This window comes from Puma concolor, chromosome A3 (assembly GCF_028749965.1).
Source record: "Puma concolor isolate L17-30 chromosome A3, mPumCon1.1.hap2, whole genome shotgun sequence".
NCBI classification, from domain to species: Eukaryota; Metazoa; Chordata; class Mammalia; order Carnivora; family Felidae; genus Puma; species Puma concolor.
This window is the reverse complement of record NC_141669.1, coordinates 130,131,789-130,150,223: the sequence shown is the minus strand read 5'-3', so window position 1 is coordinate 130,150,223 and position 18,435 is coordinate 130,131,789. Positions and strand designations below refer to the sequence as shown.

Genomic DNA, 18,435 nt, shown 5'->3' with positions numbered 1-18,435 from the left:
GGGACTGACGTTGAGGCTGCATCTTAGGCCACGCTATCACGTGCCTCTGCAGAAAAAAGTGTCCTTTCTTTGTATCCTGTAACTGAGCTGAGATTTCTCACAAACCCCAGTCCCGGGGCAACGAGGAAGAACGCTAGACTTAGTCTAATCTGGTCAATTGAATCTGATCCACTACTTTAGGTCTTTAGGTCATGCTCGCTCTCAGATTTCCTTCTCCATCCTCAGCCCCCCTAAGGTGGCACGGGGTCTGGAGTCCCAGGAGAGTCCCCGAGGCTCCTAGGCGGAGGTGGGGAGGCGAGGTCTCCAGCCACGTCTGTTGCCGGGGATCACTACTGGCCCTTCTGGCCCTTGAGGCTGAAGCTGGCGGCTGGAAGAACGCACGGTCTAGGCCCCGAGCCCTGCCTGGCTGACTTGTCCCTTCCCTGGCTCAGAGCCCTCGCCTCCACCGCATCTGGACCCTGCGGGGCTGCTCACGACCCTAACAAAGCGTCTCCCCCATGAAAAGGAACATCCCGAGTCCCATCCCGGCCACGGGAGGACTCGTGTAGCCAGCGAAAGTGCAACGCTGGGGAAGGCTTCCCTCCTTGCAACTTGCAGCATTTTCATGATCTCCCAAATTAAACTGGTGGACAGTGGCCTCCCCGCGACTTCCTCCTCCAGCCCCCAGAGGATCAGTGCAAAGCTCTGCCTTTGGAGCTGGCTCTACTGACATTAAACAAAGAAATATAATAAGTAAATAAATAATAAAGAAGTAGCTGACACTTAGAATCATTATATATTAGAGTCTATACCAAGCAGTAACTCATTAGATATGCCTAGCAACACTGTGAGGAAGTAGCCTGTGTCCTGTTTTATACACGTGATCTTAGCCAAAAGGCCGAGAAGCGACGTGTCCCATTTTATAGATGAGGAGACTGAGGCACGGAGAAGTGAAATAATTTGTTCCTGGTCACAGAGCTCTTGGATGGCGGAACTGGGGTTTGAGCCCCAATAGCCCCTGTGTCCATACCCTGTGCCACCACCCTCCTACGTGCCTCTGCACTCGCTGGGCTGAAGCTGAGAATGAAGCTGAGATGAAGTCCTTCATCCATGCGTGTGCTCCTGCTGCGTAGGGAGCAAGCCTGGGGGCATAGGTAAAGGGAGACCTCTGTTCTCTTGACAGTCTGGGAAAGTACTGTGCCTTTGCTATGCTAGTTGGTACCTAAAGGACATTCAATAAATGTTTTCTCACTGTGGTGGCCTTTAAGTCTACTGTCTTGTGGCAAAATGTGTTTTGATTTGTAAGGAACTGAATATCGCCACGATCCTGCTTTTTGTCCTCTGTATGGATGAACATCTTCCCCAGGCAGATGGATAGCTGAAGACCAAGGGGAAGGACTGTTTACCCAAAGAGGCAAAGAGGAAAGCATAGTCCCATTTCTCAAACTGTTACCTGTTATAGAAACTATCACACACTTAAGTCGTCAGACTTGTGGCAAATGTGCCAAAGGAGAAGCATTCAGAGCAGTGAGTGACAATTGTCTTAGTCTGTTCGGGTGCCGTGTAACAAAGTACCATGGAGTCGGTGGTCAGAGCCTCTGTCACATCTCAGTCCCTGTCTGTAGACTCCGGGACCTCAGATGCCTCCTGGGGAACAAAGATCAATCCCTCGCTTTTGAAAGAATCGGACAGATAGACCTCCAAGGGTGACCAGGCGGAAAATGGAGAGTCTCAAACCGGGGTGGCCGAATGCTGCGGAAGTTGCTTGCCATCAGTCTCCGTCTCTCTGTGTCTCTCTCTCCCCTCCATCCTTCTTCATTTCTGCCCTAAGCCAATCTTGTTCCTGGTCACAGAGCTCTCATACGGCAGAGCTGGGATTTGAACCCAGCGGAACCCACAGGAAGATGTGCATCCACGCAGAGGAACAAAAATCGTGAGAATGCCATGACTACTAATACAAGTGCTCCTGTTGACATTGACTATGTCAGGCTGTGCAAGCGTTAGAATGTCGAATTCTCCGAAACAGCCCTCCATAGCGGGTGGTATTATCATCCCCGTTTTGCAGAAAGTTGAGGCTCAGAGAGGTTAAGCAACTTGTCCATGATGACACAGCAAGAATGTGACAGACTAGGTTTTGTCCCCGGATCTGTTCGGTACCAAAGCCTTTGCTATGTTCCCACCGCCGAGGTTCCTGAATGGGGAGGCGGGAAGGGAAGGGAAGAATTTGCCCCAGGAAAAAACTTCATGAGCCAGACTCCGGAAATGCCCAGAGCTGTTAGTTCCCATGCCAAGGTCCCTGCCTTCCTCTCACTGTGGAGGGGCCCGGCCAGGAGGCTGAGCCGTGGTGAGGCTATGTTAAAACTTACAGCAGGAGCCCAATTCTGAAATGTTCTAGGACAGGCAGGGAAGTTTCCTTTGGGGACAAGGTGGAGAGGTTCCAGTCCATTTAACTGGAGGAGACGGGTGGGGGTGGAGGGATGTTAATGTTGCTGGTTGCTGGTTAATGTTCTTTCCCAAGGGTATTTATGATTTATGCCAATGTGTTTAAACAAAATTCAACCAAGCTGGATTCCGTGCCCTAAGAAACTAAGGAAAAAGCATTCACGAAAACTACATTTTGAGGCGAATAAAAAGATATTCCAGACAACTTGCCCCCTTTTCGACTCTACTTGTCCAAAGCTGAGGCTATCTTATCACAAAGACCCCTCAGCAGGTGTCTCCCAGTCTTCTGCATTTGAAGAAGCTGGTGTCCTTTCTCGGCATTCTAGGCCTCTTGTTTGGGTGGCTCAAACGAAAACAAAAGCAAAGCCCCAGACGTCCTCACTCTCATACTAGCCAAACCCTTTTTTGGTCCTCATTTTGGGAAAAGGAAAGACTCTGTGCATTAGGACCCTTTGAGTTACAAATGACAAAGCCCCGATTCATACTGCGGAAGCAAAAAAGAGAATGCGTTAGCTCATGTAACTTAAAAATCTAGAATTAGGTTTAGCATCAGGTGTTGCTGGATCCATCGGGGTGGGTGGGAGTAGGGGGTCGTGGGGCTGATTTTCAGTGACCCGGTTCAGTGGAAATTTCCTTGGTGGAATCCATCATCGTGGCTCTAAGGAAGTGGCGATCTGGACGGGCCTCGGTGATGGGCACTGAGAAGTGTGGTGCTGTTAGGAGAAAGGCCACATCAGCAGAGAGCTCTCCTGAAGTTTTGCGTGATCCAATGAGATCTTAAGACTCTGAACCATTTCGGGCTTTGAGGAAACTTACAGAGCCCCTAGCTTGGGGTGCCGACTACGTGGCACCAAATACACCCTCCTTTCCGTCCTTCGGGTCTTGGAAGACGTAGCTAATCGACCAGCACTCAGTGAGCCCAAACACAGCCTCAGAATCCACCCCGAGGCTCCACCAGAAGCAACCTGTCTCCTCCGCCAGTGGGTGTTGAGGGGGTGTTTATGGAGCGCCTCCCACCGTTCAATTTCTCTAACGCGAGCCGAGACCTACCTGCAATTTCTGTTCTCGGCCGATGGAGACAAGGAAACGGAAGCGCTGAGGGTTGGCCAGTGTCATGTAGGAACTCAGTGACCGGACCTCCCGACCCTTGGGCAGCCTCCTTTCCTGTGGCGTTCTCCTGATTCTAGCACAGAGAGGAGGCCCGTCCCTGAGTGGAGATTTCCACTCTCGACCGCTGCTGCACAAGGCAAACAAAGAGACTCGAGGTCAGAGGAGAGCCAGAGAGCTTAGCCGCTGACCTCTCTTGCCGAGCGCTGTCTGGAGACGAGCACAGCACAGGGAGCAGCCGGGCAGGGTGAGTCCTGGGGAACCCACGGGTCAAACTGCGTGTCCGTCGCAGACGTCTCGCCGGGCTTTGGGATGCCCTGCCTTCGATGCCCTAAAACTGGGTAACGTGCTCCACTAGGCTCACGTTCTCAACCGGGGGTGATGCTGAAGGTGTCTTCCTTTCTGGGGGTGGGGGCGGGGCGGTCTTGGAGGGGAGGACGAGTGGCTGGCAGCCAGTCTAGGGAAGCCAGAGGAAGCAGAGAGAAAGCCTTGACATGGCCAGTTCTCTTCCCCGCTCGGCCGCGCCCAATCAGAGGAAGAAAACAGGTGCCCCAAACCGGCCGATTCTTTGCAGGAAGGTAACGGGTGTCCTGACCCCAAAGAGCCTGTTGTGAGATATGTGATGCACGAACTCAATTAGCAATTTTAGCGGAAGCCAAGAGCTTCGTATGCTGTCTTCATTGAAATGCACAAGGCGGGGGCGCCTGGGTGGCTCGGTCGGTTGAGCGCCCAACTTCGGCTCAGGTCACGATCTCGCGGTCCATGAGTTCCAGCCCCGCGTCGGGCTCTGGGCTGATGGCTCAGAGCCTGGAGCCTGTTTCCGATTCTGTGCCTTCCTCTCTCTCTCTGACCCTCCCCCATTCATGCGCTCTCTCTGTCTCAAAAATAAATAAACGTTAAAAAAAATTAAAAAAAGAAAAAAAAGAAAAGAAATGCACAGGCGACCTTAGGAAGCAGAGGGGGTTATTCCCCAGGAACAGACGCTGAACCGGACGCTTGGAGAGAGGGACCAGAGCTTCCGTGGCCACATTTGAGTAAGGGCTTGAGGTCGGGTCCGCCTGACCCTGGTTCTGACGGAGCTGCACTCCACGGGCCGTGAAAAGGAACAGAACGGAGAGTGGGAGTCATTTGAGAACCACCAAGCGCGTCGCTCCCGGCGGCGGCTTTGTGCAAGGTGCTGGGTGGGAACCGAGAAGCACGTGGGCTTCCTGCCCTCGGATCATCCCCAGAGAGGACAGGGTGTGCACTTGGGACAATGTCACGCTGGAGGCTGAGTGGCATACATCAATGCCTGTCATGGCTCCCTCGGTTGAGCCCCCGGCCCGCAGACGGGTGGAAACTTCTGGTCTACAACAACCCCCCCCCCCCCCCCCCCCCCCGCAAGGTCCAGGTGAGAAAACTGAGGCTCGGCAAGAACGGATTTCCCCCAAGTCACACAGCCGGTGAGCTGCGGGGCCAGGACTCAAATCCATCCCGGATTCCCGTGCAGCTGACTCCTCCGGGAGCCTGCGGGAAGTGCTAGGAACCGGATAGTGGAGGCGGTGGGGCATCTGAGAGGAGGGTCCTGGCTGGACCCCCTGGACGGAGAACCACCCAAGGGGGCTGTGCCCGGAGGCCTCCGACGGTTCCCGCAGGTGTAGGACCACCGCGATTACGGCAGCACCTGTGACGTCCACTCCCCGGGCTTAGACCCAGGTCCAGCGTCTGGCCCTTGAGAAGCACCCAGTTTCACAGATGTGGCCAATTTTTATTGCTTATTTCCTCTTGGAGACCTACTTTTAATTTCTCTGGCTTTTCCCTTCTTCAGGGGGTCTGGTCCTCATCAAGACAGCCCTGTCTGACGACAAAAGCAGAGGCTTCCAGGTAGGCTGGATGCACCCACGCCTCCGGTGGGTCTGGCAGAGGCTGGAAGGAGAGTCAGGTTTGTGGCCAATCCTTTTCCTCATCAGCAGTCAGCTCCCTGGAGCCCCTGAGAGAGGCTCTGGAGGGGCTGCTGATGGCGGAACCAGCTGGAAGGGAAGTGCGAGGGCAGATGTGGCCGCAGCGAAAGCCCGCGGTCGCCAAGCTTCACTGCAGTGAGTTGGAAAAGGTGCCCCACTTGGAGCCATGAAACCCAGGCCCAGGTTCCGGGGCCACCACTCACTGCTAAGCCCTTTTGCCTCGGTGAGACTCAGTTTATCCCCAGTAGTGCCTTGCACCCTGAGGCACTGCCTGTCCAGTGGATGTTACTTGTCCCTGTTGTTGGCTAACCTCACTGCGGACAACAGCTGTGCTGTGGGGGCCCAAGGGAAACGGAAGACATATTTCTGCCCCAGCCCCGGCCTGGCCCTTCTCTCTCAGGCCCCGGAACTGCCCTTAGCCTCAGGAGTTCCTGGCTTCACCCTTTGTCCAGGACCTTTGGAGAGATTCTGATAACAGCAGTTCGGAGGCTGAGAAGTTCGGGGACAGCATGTCCCTGCAACAAAGTCCTAACCTTCTTCTCCCTCCTCCAAGTGCTTCAGACCAGAAGAGGGGAACTTGTTACTTGGGACATGCAGGGACACTGCTTGGAATCCTAAACTCTGCCAAAGGGTTTCTGCCTGCTTTGGTGTGGTTCCGTGTCATACGTCTAACAATTTCAGGTAAAAATGGGACACATGGGAAAGTTATAGAGATGTTCCTTTTGGTCATAAAAGAAAAAAAAAAAAAAAAGGAAAAACCCCAGACAACCTAACAAGAGTAATTTGAAGAAAGATTTTGTCGGCTTGTGTAATGGAAAAGTCAGTGGTAGGGTGGGTTTCAGATAAAGTTTGATCCAGCCACTCAATACTTACACTGGGATCCAGAGTGCCCCAGCACCAACCCCTTTTCTATATACATCTGTGTGCATATGCCCCCCAGAATGGTTACCCCGACCCCCAATATCCATGACCTTTCAGCTCAAGTGTCGAGGGTCCGAGGCGTGTTCAGATATCGGTGGCCGGACCACAAGGGTCACATGTCTGTTCCACTTCAGTAGAGGCAAGATGTCTGAGAAGCCCTCCCAATACCTCCTGGAGAAGTGGGGGCTCAGCCCCGGCAATGCCCCCCCTTGACCGGAGACTATCCGAAGAGTCTTGTTTTGTTTTTAATTAGTAACTTCAGGAAAATTTTAAGTTTGGTTCTGGTTAGAATTTTCTTGTCTAGCTATTTCCTGAGGCTCTGTTTCTTGTTCATTTAGGAGGAGAAACGCAGACTTGGGCTCTGCTACGTGTCTGCACTGCCAGTGGGTCCAGGGTCACCCAAATGGCTGCTGACAGGTCGGGGGGGGTGGCTTTTCCAAACAAATCTGCATTATTTTATTACTTTCATACCAGGAAGGAGGTTTGATCTTCCGCACCTGCACTTACGTCATCGATTAGGCTGGAAGAACTTGTTTGGCCAAATTTAGAACCCACAAGAAGGTCAGAGGATAAATTTAGAACTGAACTCTGAACTTTGAGGGCCAGCCTGGCACTGCTAATTCCGCCTGCCCCCTTGAGTTGGGTTGCTTTTCCCTCTGACTCCTGTGTCCACAGAGTGCTTGTGGCATCACAGGCTTGAAGAGTAAGACCTGGGATCTAGGCCTGTCTCTACTTTTCAGAGCTGTGTGACTCTGGGAAAAGTATTCAACCTCTCTGAGCTTCAGTTTCATTATCTTGTAAAGAATGAGGGTGGCAGTGGGTAATAAAAACATCTACCTTGGGGCGCCTGGGTGGCTCCGTCGGTCGAGCGTCCGACTTCGGCTCAGGTCATGATCTCGCGGTCCGTGGGTTTGAGCCCCGCGTCGGGCTCTGTGCTGACAGCTTGGAGCCTGGAGCCTGCTTCCCTCTCTCTCTGCCCCTCCCCCGTTCATGCTCTGTCTCTCTCTGTCTCAAAAATAAATAAAGGTTAAAAAGAAATTAAAAAAAAAATCTACCTTACAAAATGCTAGGAAGATTAAGATTTTTTGTTGTGGTGGTGGTGAAATATACATAACATAGAATGTACCACATTACCCATTTTAATAATTTTTTTAAAAGTTTATTAATTTTTGAGAGAGAGAGAGAGAGACAGAGAGAGTGCAAGTGGTGGAGGGTCAGAGAGAGGGAGACACAGAATCCGAAGCAGGCTCCGGGCTCTGAGCCATCAGCCCAGAGCCTGACGCGGGGCTCGAACTCACGGACCACAAGATCGTTACCTGGCTGAAGTCGGACGCTTAACCGACTGCGCCACCCAGGCGCCCCTATAATTTTTTTTGTAATGTTTCACGTTACCCATTTTTAGGTGTGTAGCTCTGTGGCGTTAGGAACATTCACGTTGCTGAACAACAATCACCACCATCCGCTCCAGAACTTTTTCATCTTCCTCAGCTGAAACTCTGTCCCCATTAAATGCTAACTCCTCAATCCCCCTTCCCCAGGCCCACCCTACTTTCTGTCTCCGTGACTTTGCTCTCAGGACGTCATCTAGGAGGAATCATACAATAATCGCTCTTTTATGACCGGCCTACTTCATTTTGCACAATGTCCCCAAGGTTCGTTCACATTGTAGCCTTCCCTGTAGAATTCCCCTCCTTTTTAAGGCGGAACAGTATTCCGTTGTGTGGCTAGGCTGCATTTTATTTATCTATTCATCCGGTGATGGACACTTGGGTCGCTTCCACCTTTCGGCCATTGTGACTAACGTTGCTGTGAACACGGGTGTGCAGATATCTGTTCAAGTCTGGGTACAAACCAGAAGTGTGATTAAAATATTGCCTGCAGAGCCCTTAGCGCGTGCTTGGCATATAGTAACCATTCAGCCCTGTAGCTGATAAAACTAGCGTTAGGAAAATAGTGGGGGAAGTGTTTTGAAATGTAAATTAAAGAATGAAATGTCAAGTGAGCAACAGCTAAAAAGTAATATTCCTCCGTGCGGTTGGGGTCTAGTGGGATGTGTAATGACGTACAAAAATTATATATCTTCCTCCCGTAAAATAGGTACCATTTATGGAGCACCTACTATGTGCTGGAAACTCTGCTAAGCTCTGTATACATTTCCTCTCATCTCCTCCTCCCACCCAAAGGGGCGGGCCTATTACTCCATCTGACAGATGAGGAAACAGAGGTTCCAAGTGGTAACATGACTCTCTAGGTCACGCGGCCAGCAAGGGGCAGAGCTGGGATTCAAACCCCAGCCCTCGGCTCCAAGAGTAGAAAAGCACTGGAAAAAAGTACGCAGCAAAGGCTGATCGGCCCCGGGGAGGGATGGGAGTGCTTACTTTTCTCCTCACATTGGTGTGTATTTTTGCCCCAAACCAGGGGGGAGAAAAAGCGTGTATTAAATTGGACACACGCGCGTGCGCACGCACGCACACAGCCCAACGCAGGAGAAGAGACAAAGCCAGCAGTAGCCAAAACTCTGCTCGATGGATGCAGACTGTTACAGGCGCAGCTTTCCAAAAAGCAGAGCTCGGTGAAATAAATATTTTTCCTGTGAGAAGAGGCTTAAGTTGGCGATCGTAACAACCCCCCGATTCATTCCAGATCCGCTCAGAGTGGCTGGCGTCAGGATGCCCATCTTGATGTACTTAGCATCACTTAGTAACTGCAGCGTGCCTGCGTGTCTGGCTGGTTTCTCCCAGGCAGCAGTGTGCCAGTGTGGCTGGGCAGGGGGGCAAGAAGGAGTTTGTCTCTGGAGAATGCTCTCCCCACTCCTCCCGAGCTCCCACAGCTCCTTGGGGTCCCTAACTTTCTTTCCCTGGTAAAGCAGCACCATTTGATCTAAAGTGGAGGGCCTGAGAACTCAGCCTCTTTTCTCGGCAAAGGCTCCGTTCTTTCGGTCCTTGGAGACAGTCTGTGGGAGGAATTTAGAATCAGGGACTTTGAAAACACATACACGTGAAGAAGCCTGGGTTATCTCAAAAGCTGGGAGCTTTACAACCCAGACAAAAATTCATTGATCGACGGAGTGATTCATTCACTCAGTTGCATGCTCAACAATGCTTTATTGGGCTACCTCCCAAGGGTTAAGATTTGGTACAAACTTAGTATAAGACAGTACAAAGCTTCTGGAGGTACAGGGTTCATTCATTCGTTCATCCATGCACTAACCGACTCGTTCAGCGGGTATTTACTGAATGCCTCCTAGGTTCCAGGTCCTTTCCTGGTAGTGCTGGTCCATTAAGAGCGTGCACTCTAGGTGGGGTGACAGACAGAAGGCAAGGAAAATACAGTGAGTAGGATATCTGCTGGTGTTCAGTGCTAAAGAGAAAAATAAAGGAGTGATGGGATTGGGAAATGGGAGGGCAGGGCTGGTCCCACTTAGATGAGGGGCTGGGAGAGGCCTCACTGGGAGGTGATATTTAAGTCCCAAGCTGCAGGAGAGGAGGGAAGATGATTCAGGAGGGGCACATATCACGTAACAGTGACTCGCAGATCATGTGAGTCCCCTTTCAATTATCTTTCAGTCCCGATTAGGCCAAAGAGAAAGTCTTTTTGTTGTTTGTACGTCCTTCGTGCCTCCCTAAGACCTACTAATCTCCCCACTTTGAAAGAACAGGCTTAGCAGGTCACATGCCTACCTGCACTTGAACATGGCCCTGGGTTCGGTGTGAATATTTCCCACTTCCTGTTTATGTTTTTGTTGATGGCAAATGATGCAGGCTCTTCTTTTACAGTTGTGATTCAATTGTCCTTCCAAAACAGCCTTCGTTTTTGAAAAGCGAGTTGATTTTTTACAAAGTATTCAGGGGCACCTGGGGGGCTCAGTCGGTTAAGCGTCTGACTTCGCCTCAGGTCGGCTCAGGTCATGATCTTGTAGTTCATGGGTTCGAGCCCCGCATCGGGCTACCTGCTGTCAGCACAGAGCCTGTTTGGGATCCCTTGTAGACCCCCACCCCCCTGGCCGCCCCTCCCCTGCTCTCTCTCTCTCGCTCTCTCTCTCTCTCAAAACTAAATACGCTTGAGGGGCGCCTGGGTGGCGCAGTCGGTTAAACGTCCGACTTTAGCCAGGTCACGATCTCGCGGTCCGTGAGTTCGAGCCCCGCGTCGGGCTCTGGGCTGATGGCTCAGAGCCTGGAGCCTGTTTCCGATTCTGTGTCTCCCTCTCTCTCTGCCCCTCCCCCGTTCATGCTCTGTCTCTCTCTGTCCCAAAAATAAATAAACGTTGAAAAAAAAATTAAAAAAAAATAAATAAATACGCTTGAAATAAATAAATAAGTAGAAATAAATAAATAAGTACCACAGGCGGTACTGCTGTGTGGGGAAATCGTAACGGCGGTAAATGCATGAAATTTGGGACACACTAAGCAAGACGTAACCCTTCTCCTCGCGCTGCTTGGAGCCTGGCTCGGGAAATGAAATCTTTTGAGTGGGATTCAGTCTGCCGAAGGGACTCTCTCTGAGGGCCTCCGGAAGAGGATGGAGCTTCCCATGGCTAGGGTGGATCGGGGAAGGGGGCTCAGAAAAGGTGCTGCTGGGGGCCTGCTTCGAGGCGAGGGCCAGCGCTCGGACCCGCCCGCGAAGGGCCAGCAGGGCATTGCAGGAAACAGCAGGAGCACCGTAAGCCAAGGTCCAAGGTCGAGGGGGTGGAAGGATGAAGAAAACCAGCCAGGCAACATGTGGATAAGGGAGCAGAGTTGCTTGAGGAGGCAGACTCTCCGGAAACCGCCCCAAATTTGTGCTAGTCCAGTGACTAATCCTAACACGAATGCTAAAACGTCTCTTTACGGAGCACTGCTTTCTTGCGTTGTCTCATGCAATCTCAGCAGACCCGCGACGGAGTGCTGTTGTTATGGCCCCATTGTACAGATGGGGAACTTGGGGGCACAGGCCAAGTCACCTGCCCAAGGCCGCGCGGCCAGCAATGACCTGTCGAGACTTTTTTAAGCCTATTTTTGAAAATCGAACTAGAACTCACGTACCATGAAGTTCACACTTTCAAAGTGCGCTGCCCCCGCAAAAAAACCCCATCCCCATTAGCAGCCGCCACCCCCTCCCATCCTTCTCTGCTCCCAGCCTCTGGCAACCACTAATCTATGTTCCGTCTCTATGGATTTTTGCCTGTTCTGGACATTCCATAGAAATGGAATCATATATTATGTGGCCTTCTGTGTCTGGCTTCTTTCATTCAGCGTAATGTTTTCAAGACTCATCCACAGGGCGACATATACGGCTGCCTCATTTCTTTGTACGGCTGGACATTAGCCTGTTGTATGGATATACCACGTTTTGTTATCCACTCGTCGGCTGAGGAACATTTGGGTAGTTTTGGCTCCTGGGCCATCAAGAGTAAAGCTGCTTTGAACATTCGCGTGCAGGCCTCGCGTGGACATATGTTTTCGTTTCGCTCGGGTGCACGTCGAGGAGTGGAATTGCTCAGCTCGGTCTTGTAACTCGGTGCTTAACCACTTGAGGGACAGCCAAGCTATCTTCAGAGTGGCCGCACGTCTTACGTCCCCGCCCGCGGTGTCCAAGGGGCCGATCTGTCCACGTCCTCGCTGGCGCCTGTTGTCCGTTGCTTAGGTTACGGCCATCCTCGTGGGGGCGGAATGGCATCTCACTGCGGATTCGATTTGCTGGGGAAGAAGCCAAGTGGCGTTTACTTAGAAACTTAAAGCGTCCACTGCTGGTGCTGCCCAGCCGGGTCCGAGGGAACAGAGAGGCAGGTGCACTGATTGAGTCTGGACGTGAGGGTCGGTGGCCAGGGTTGGGGACTGCTCGGAGGACCGGGCCGCAGGAGCAGTTGGAGGGGTTGCGGGGTTCAGAGCCTAGGAGAATCTGGGGGTGCGGTGGGGTTGGTGAGGGCACGTTGCCAGCAACAGAACTGGGAGACTGGAGCTTCCTGTCTCCCTGGGTCCCGGATCAGCCTCTTTTCAAGGAAGGAGGCTTGGCCCCAGGCTTCCTTTACCCAGAATGAGACAGGAGCTGAGTGGCAGATTTCCTCCTCGGAACAGCCAGCGCAGAGGGCGTCTCGAGGAGGGAACTGCACCAGGGCTCTCTGTGCCCCCCGAGGATGTCATGCGGTACCACCTACTGTCTCCAAAGTTGTGGCTTTCCGGGTCCTGATTCCCCAGGGGAATCCTGTAACTCCCAGGACACTGGGTCAGTGCTCATTCCCATGTCCTTGGTGTAGGGGACAGGGCTCTGGAGACCACAGGTGCGCTGTCGTTAGCTCTCAGCTCATTTGTAATCATTCACACGTTCAGTGCTTGTGTTTCTCGAGCATTTCCTACGTGCCCTTATGACGTACCCTGCTCCGAAGCTTCATGCACATGCAATTTCCACCCCCGTTTTACAGATGAGGAAACAGAGGTTCTGGGAGGCGAGGGAGATAGTGTGGCCAAAATCACACAGCCGGTGAACGGTATGGTCAGGATTTGAGCCTCGTCTCCAACCACTAGGCGCACGGCGAGCCTTCCATTTTAAGGCTTCCTTCGGCAGAGTTTGTTGGTCTCCTACCGCCGTGGAGCGAGCTGCCACAAACCCAGCAGTTTAACCCAATCCCCGTTTAGGAGCTCCCGGTTCCGGAGGGCAGAAGTTGGTGGGGCTCGGGTCTCTGCGGAGGGCATTGCCAAGCTGGATTCAAGATACCAGTCAGGCTGGGTTCTTGTCCGGAGGGGTCTGGGGACGAATCCGCTTCAAGATCACTCTTGTGGGCGTTATTTGGCCCCGTGTAGCTACAGGACTGAGGTCCCCGCTTCCTTATTCGCTGCCAGCCGGGGCCACCTTCAGCTTCTAGAGGCCGTCAGGATTCCTTGCCCCATGGCCTCCGGTCTTCAAAGCCAGTGATGCAGACTCTCCCTCACACCGAATCCCTCCCCTACTTTAATTTTTTTTTTTCAACGTTTTTTATTTATTTTGGGACAGAGAGACAGAGCATGAACGGGGGAGGGGCAGAGAGAGAGGGAGACACAGAATCGGAAACAGGCTCCAGGCTCTGAGCTATCAGCCCAGAGCCCGACGTGGGGCTCGAACCCATGGACCGCGAGATCGTGACCTGGCTGAAGTCGGACGCTTAACCGACTGCGCCACCCAGGCGCCCCTCCCTCCCCTACTTTAAACATCTTTCGGCTAGAAGAGCCAGTCCTGTTTAAGGGCTCACCTGATAAGGTCAGGCCCACCCAGGATAGCCTCCCTTTCGCCATAGAAGGTAACACAAGAGCCCATTATATTTACAGGGTCCATCCACACTCAAACGAGAAAGGATTATGCAAGGTCAGAGGTCACTGCGGGCCATCTTAATATTCTGCCTGCCGCAGAAGATCTTAGGTTCTAATAATGATGGTCACAATAGCTACAGTTATACCGATACATCTTTTCATTTGTTAGCGCTTCATGGCTCTCAGACCGATTCTACATCTGTAATCCCGTTGGAGCCCAACAGCAATGCTGTGGGGTCTGTGCTTTATCCCCATTTTACCCACCAGAGAGAGGAGAACGCCTACCTAGCCCAGCAAGGGCTGACATCCAGATTTCTGACCCCCAGCCCGGGGCTCTTGGCGCCCATAGTACCCCTGCCTCCCATTAGAACCCTCGGATCTCTTTGCTGTCCCTGGAAGGGATGAAGCATCATTTCCAGGCAGCCCAGCCTACAGGGAGTACTTCCTTGTAAACTCGCCACATTGGGTCATCGAAACTCCAGCTTTTACAGGAATTGCCACTGGGCTGGGCAAACCTCACCTCATTTAGCAGGAAAAAACCAATAAAGCCAGAGGGGCGCAGAATCAAAACAGCATGTGTGCAGGAAGGGCCCAGCTTGGCAGGGGCCCAGCCTCCCCGCGGGGGAGGCGGTTTGGCCGAGGCTGTGAGGCGCTGGCCAAAAGCGAGGGGCCACGCGCTCCAGGGGACAATGTGTCAGGTAACAGTCACCACTGCCCTGTGTCAGCGGGCGCCAGGCATTCGGATCCCTCAAGCGTCAGCCCCCAGAGGCCCACATCTTCTAGACTTCCTGTGGGGTACCCCCTTTTATATTTAAACCAAGGCCCGAGACCCCAGTGAGAAACCCAGGGCCCTGGCCCCTACCCTCTCCCTCAATGCCCCCAAGGATTCTTGAGGGTCTTAACATTTCTTCTAGGTACCTTTGTGCTGACATGTTAATTTTTAAAAATCCTCCACTCTTCCAAAATTGCTGTCTTTCCCCCCTTTATCCCATGTTGGACACTGCTCCAATTCTTTCGTTTTTCCTAAACTATTGCTGACACAAGCCTGCTGGGAGAGCAGACTCTAGAGACAGCTGCTGGGAGCCCGTGAAAAGAATCTGGTGAATTTGAGCCGAGGGGGTCTCCCAGAAGGTCACCGGGGGTGCGCACAGGCCTGGAATACAGTAAATGGGCAAAAACTAAGTCCTCACGGGGCCTGGATGGCTCAGTCCGTGGAGCCTCTGACTTCAGCTCAGGTCATGATCTCGTGGTTCATGAGTTCGAGCCCCACAGCAGGCTCGCTGTCGTCAGCCTGTCAGTGCAGAGCCCGCTTCAGATCCTCTGTCCCCCTCTCTCTGCCCCTCCCCCACTGGCGCTCTCCCCTCCCATAAATAAATGAACAAGCAGCTAAGTGCTCAGAAGGAAAAAGGGGTGCCTGCCATCAGGAGGAGAGAAAGTCTACAGAATTCGGGGTAACGGGAAGCCAGGGGGAGCACACTTGGAAGTAAATTTCAGAATCCCCATCCCAAAATTTCATTGCCTGGAGAATTTCATGTCTCATTCCCTCCCATCCCCCAAAGCCCTCCCCTTCTCCAGCTGTCAGTCACCAACAAGCACATTTCTGTGTTTTCTCCCACCCACCAATGCTCGGGGCCCACCGTGACACATCTAGAATCCCCTTAGCCTGCTGCATTAAACAAAGTGTTTTCTACCCGTTATGGTTGAAGTGTGTCCCCCCCCCCCCCCCACCCCAAGAGATCTGCTGAAGTCTTATCCCCTTGTACCGATGCATGTGACTTTCTTTGGAAATAGGGTCTTTGCAGCTGTAATCAAGTTAAGATGAGGTCACTAGGGTGGGCCCCAGTCCAGTGACCGTGTGCTTAGAACAAGAGGGAAATGCCTTGTGAAGGCAGAGACCCCTGGGAGGAGGTCACGTGACCCAAGAGGCAGAGACTGGAGAGGTGTGGCTAGACGCCAAGAAGGCCCAAGGACAGACGACCACCAGCAACAGCTGGGAGAGGCAAGGAAGGACCCTTTCCTAGAGACTTTAGAGGGGACAGGGCCCTGCCGACACCTTGATTTTGGACTTCTAGCTTCCAGAAGAGACCATACATTTCTGTTGTTTTAAGCTACCTGCTTTATGGTCCTTTGTTACAGCAGCCACAGAAAACTAATACACTTCCTCAGGTCTCTAACCTTGTGGCACAAAGCAGTAGACAAAGCTATAAATCAGGGCGCCTGGGTGGCTCAATTAGGCCTCTGACTATTGATTTAGGCTCAGGGCATGACCTTGCAGTTCGTGAGTTTGAGCCCTGAACTGACAGCACAGAGCCTGCTTGGGATTCTCTCTCTCTCTCTCTCTCTCTCTGCCCCTGCCCATCCCCTCTCAAAAAAAAAAAATAAATAAATAAATAAACTTTAAAAAAAGCTATAAGTTATAGTTTGGTTTTTCCTTTTAATAAAGAGAAAACTGTAAAAGGAGTAATGTAAGGTAATGTCGATGATTTTATAGATGAGGAAACCAAGGCTCAGAGGTTAAGTGACTTGTCTAAGTCGCAGAGCCAGAAAGAGGCAAAGTCTGAACTTGAACTTGTTTTTTTTGGACCTCAAGACTTATAATCATCACCCTCCCTGTGGATCTGTGGATGTGTATCTCCTGGGTTATTGCAGGGTCCCCAACTCCTGGTCCCCAGATATCACCCTTCTTTATTACACGAGCTCAAAACTTAGGACTATCCTTGTCCTTATGGGAAGCACCTGTTCCAGCTACATCTTCTGTAACATGAGCCCTCTCTCCCTGGTGATTTTCATTACAAAATCGGAGATGCGTTCCCACCAAACTCATCTCCCAGTAGGCCAAGTAGGAATGTTTGGCAAAGAAGGAATTAATTGATAAACAGCTTGTAGTACACGAACTCCAGAGTCTGCCTGGAGGGTTTTGCAACACTTTTGGAAACTCCAGGATTACAATTCCAGCACAAACTGTTTATTTCAGGCTGTTAAGCCACATACATATCCTGTATGCCTGAGAATCCCCTGGCTTCTCTGTGAGCATAGGGAACGGAGCCCCTCTCTTCCTTTTCTGTGGGCATTTTTAGTGGCTGGTAGAGCAGGGCTGCAATACCTGGGGAGACCAGTAGGGGTCTTTTTCCAACAGGAAATGGATTTAAGGCTGAAGATTCTTGAAACTGAAGGCTTTGGGTTCTAGAAAATAAGCCTGTTCCTTTGGGAGGAAATCCACTCTCCTTACACTGTGGGTTAACCACCTGGCATAAAGTCACTCAGTCCTGAGAACGGGGCAAGAAAAGTTGTGAAAACATCTGACTTTTCCTGCCTCCCTGTCCCAGGGTGGCACTGAGCTGGGGTCAGGGGGCCTGGGACAGCCTGTCTCTGCAGTTGGTACCAGGTGGAAAAGGAAAGGGCACATGGCACTGTTGAAAGAAAAACCAAAACGGCAGGCTGCCTTGCTTTGTCTCTTGTAAACTGTTTACCTTGGGATGACCAGATGGCTCATCTCTCGTTGAACCCTTGACCATTTCCGGTGCTGTTAACAGCCTCCATCAGCAGACAGTCCCCGTCCACCAGCCCATGTGCCTGCACAGGAGTCCCGGGACCTGCTGGCGGGGGAGCTCGGGCATCCAGGAGGCTGACTCTGCACCACTGGGCCATGCATCTCAGCCAGACGCAGGGACTGGGGTTACAGGCAACCGTGGGGTATAGAAGGCGTGTGAACAACCGCAGTGAGTGGGCTTGAAATGTTCATACTCACCGGGCTCCTGAGTTACAGCCCCTCACCCACCCAGGGTCCTCCCGTGTGGTCCCTGTGCAGCCTAGCTCCTCACCTGTCACCACTTAAGTGCTCAAAATGTGTTTGAATGCCAGTATTTCCCCCCTGCCCACCCCGCCCCGGCTGTGTGAGTTTGGCAAAACCCTTTGCCCCCTCTGAGCCGCAGCACTGCAAGTTGTAAACAGGGTGGGGGGATGACAACCCGTCCCGCCTGCCCTCCAGGCTGGGTGGGAATGGGTGGAAATAGAAGGGATGGTGAGTGTCAAGGCTTTGAAAGTCCTCCCCCACCCCACCCCCAACCTACCCCCTGCCTTTTCTAGGACAAGCCCCAGTTGTGATTAATTTTTTAGGGCGCGAAAGGAGCACAACAGGTGCTCTTGTCTTCCTGGGCAGTGCGTAGGGAGCTCCTGACCATCCCGATCTGGGTTCCATCCTTAGGCACTGCTGAACGAGGCCTCTCTGCAGGCGGGTGCCTCTTCAGAGCTTTGTGGGCCCAGTTCCGGGGGTGAGATTTTAGTTAGATGTATCCAGAAGCTGCAAGCCTGGGGAAGGGTGTAAGAAACCTGACGGACATTTTCAGGTGGAGGCAGAGGGTGAGGTGGAGGCAGAGAGGTGATGGGGGCTTGGCCCAGGGGGAGGGGGATGCAAAGGAGGGGACGGATTCAGGGTGTTTCTGAGAAGCAGAGCAGACAGTGAAAGCTCTTGGCCAAGGGCCTCTATGGAGGAGGGAGATTCTCTTGAGGGCTTTACAGCCTGGCGAGGGAGACAAAATTCTCACCCAGGGAGCTAGACTTCAGTGGTCTAGAGAGTAGAAACTTAATCTTAGAGGTGGAGAAAGAAAGTTCCAAACTCTTAAAACATAGAAGAACAATGTTGACAGATCTGGTCACATAAATATTTGAAGCTTCTGTCACACACACACACACACACACACACACACACACATACCATCAGGAACAAGTTAAAAAGCACGTGAGGGGCTGGGAGAAAACTAGAAGTCACTAAGAATAGCTAGGTAGCT

General features: G+C 52.2%; 1 protein-coding gene and 2 long non-coding RNA genes across 3 annotated transcripts in view; 2 read left to right on the top strand and 1 right to left on the bottom strand.

Moving 5' to 3' along the window:
- The window catches only part of RIPOR3 (RIPOR family member 3), a 77,125-nt gene that overhangs the window by 15,428 nt on the left and 43,262 nt on the right, over positions 1-18,435 (top strand). The window lies entirely within an intron of this gene.
- On the top strand, positions 3,005-8,391 carry LOC147582802 (uncharacterized). The gene is made up of 4 exons (XR_015249529.1): positions 3,005-3,869; positions 5,336-5,391; positions 6,022-6,149; positions 7,792-8,391. It is a non-coding gene; the product is annotated as an uncharacterized LOC147582802 (long non-coding RNA).
- Positions 8,978-11,504, bottom strand: LOC147582801 (uncharacterized). Its single transcript, XR_015249530.1, has 3 exons — positions 11,411-11,504; positions 9,600-9,683; positions 8,978-9,342 (listed from the first exon to the last, which is right to left on the bottom strand). It is a non-coding gene; the product is annotated as an uncharacterized LOC147582801 (long non-coding RNA).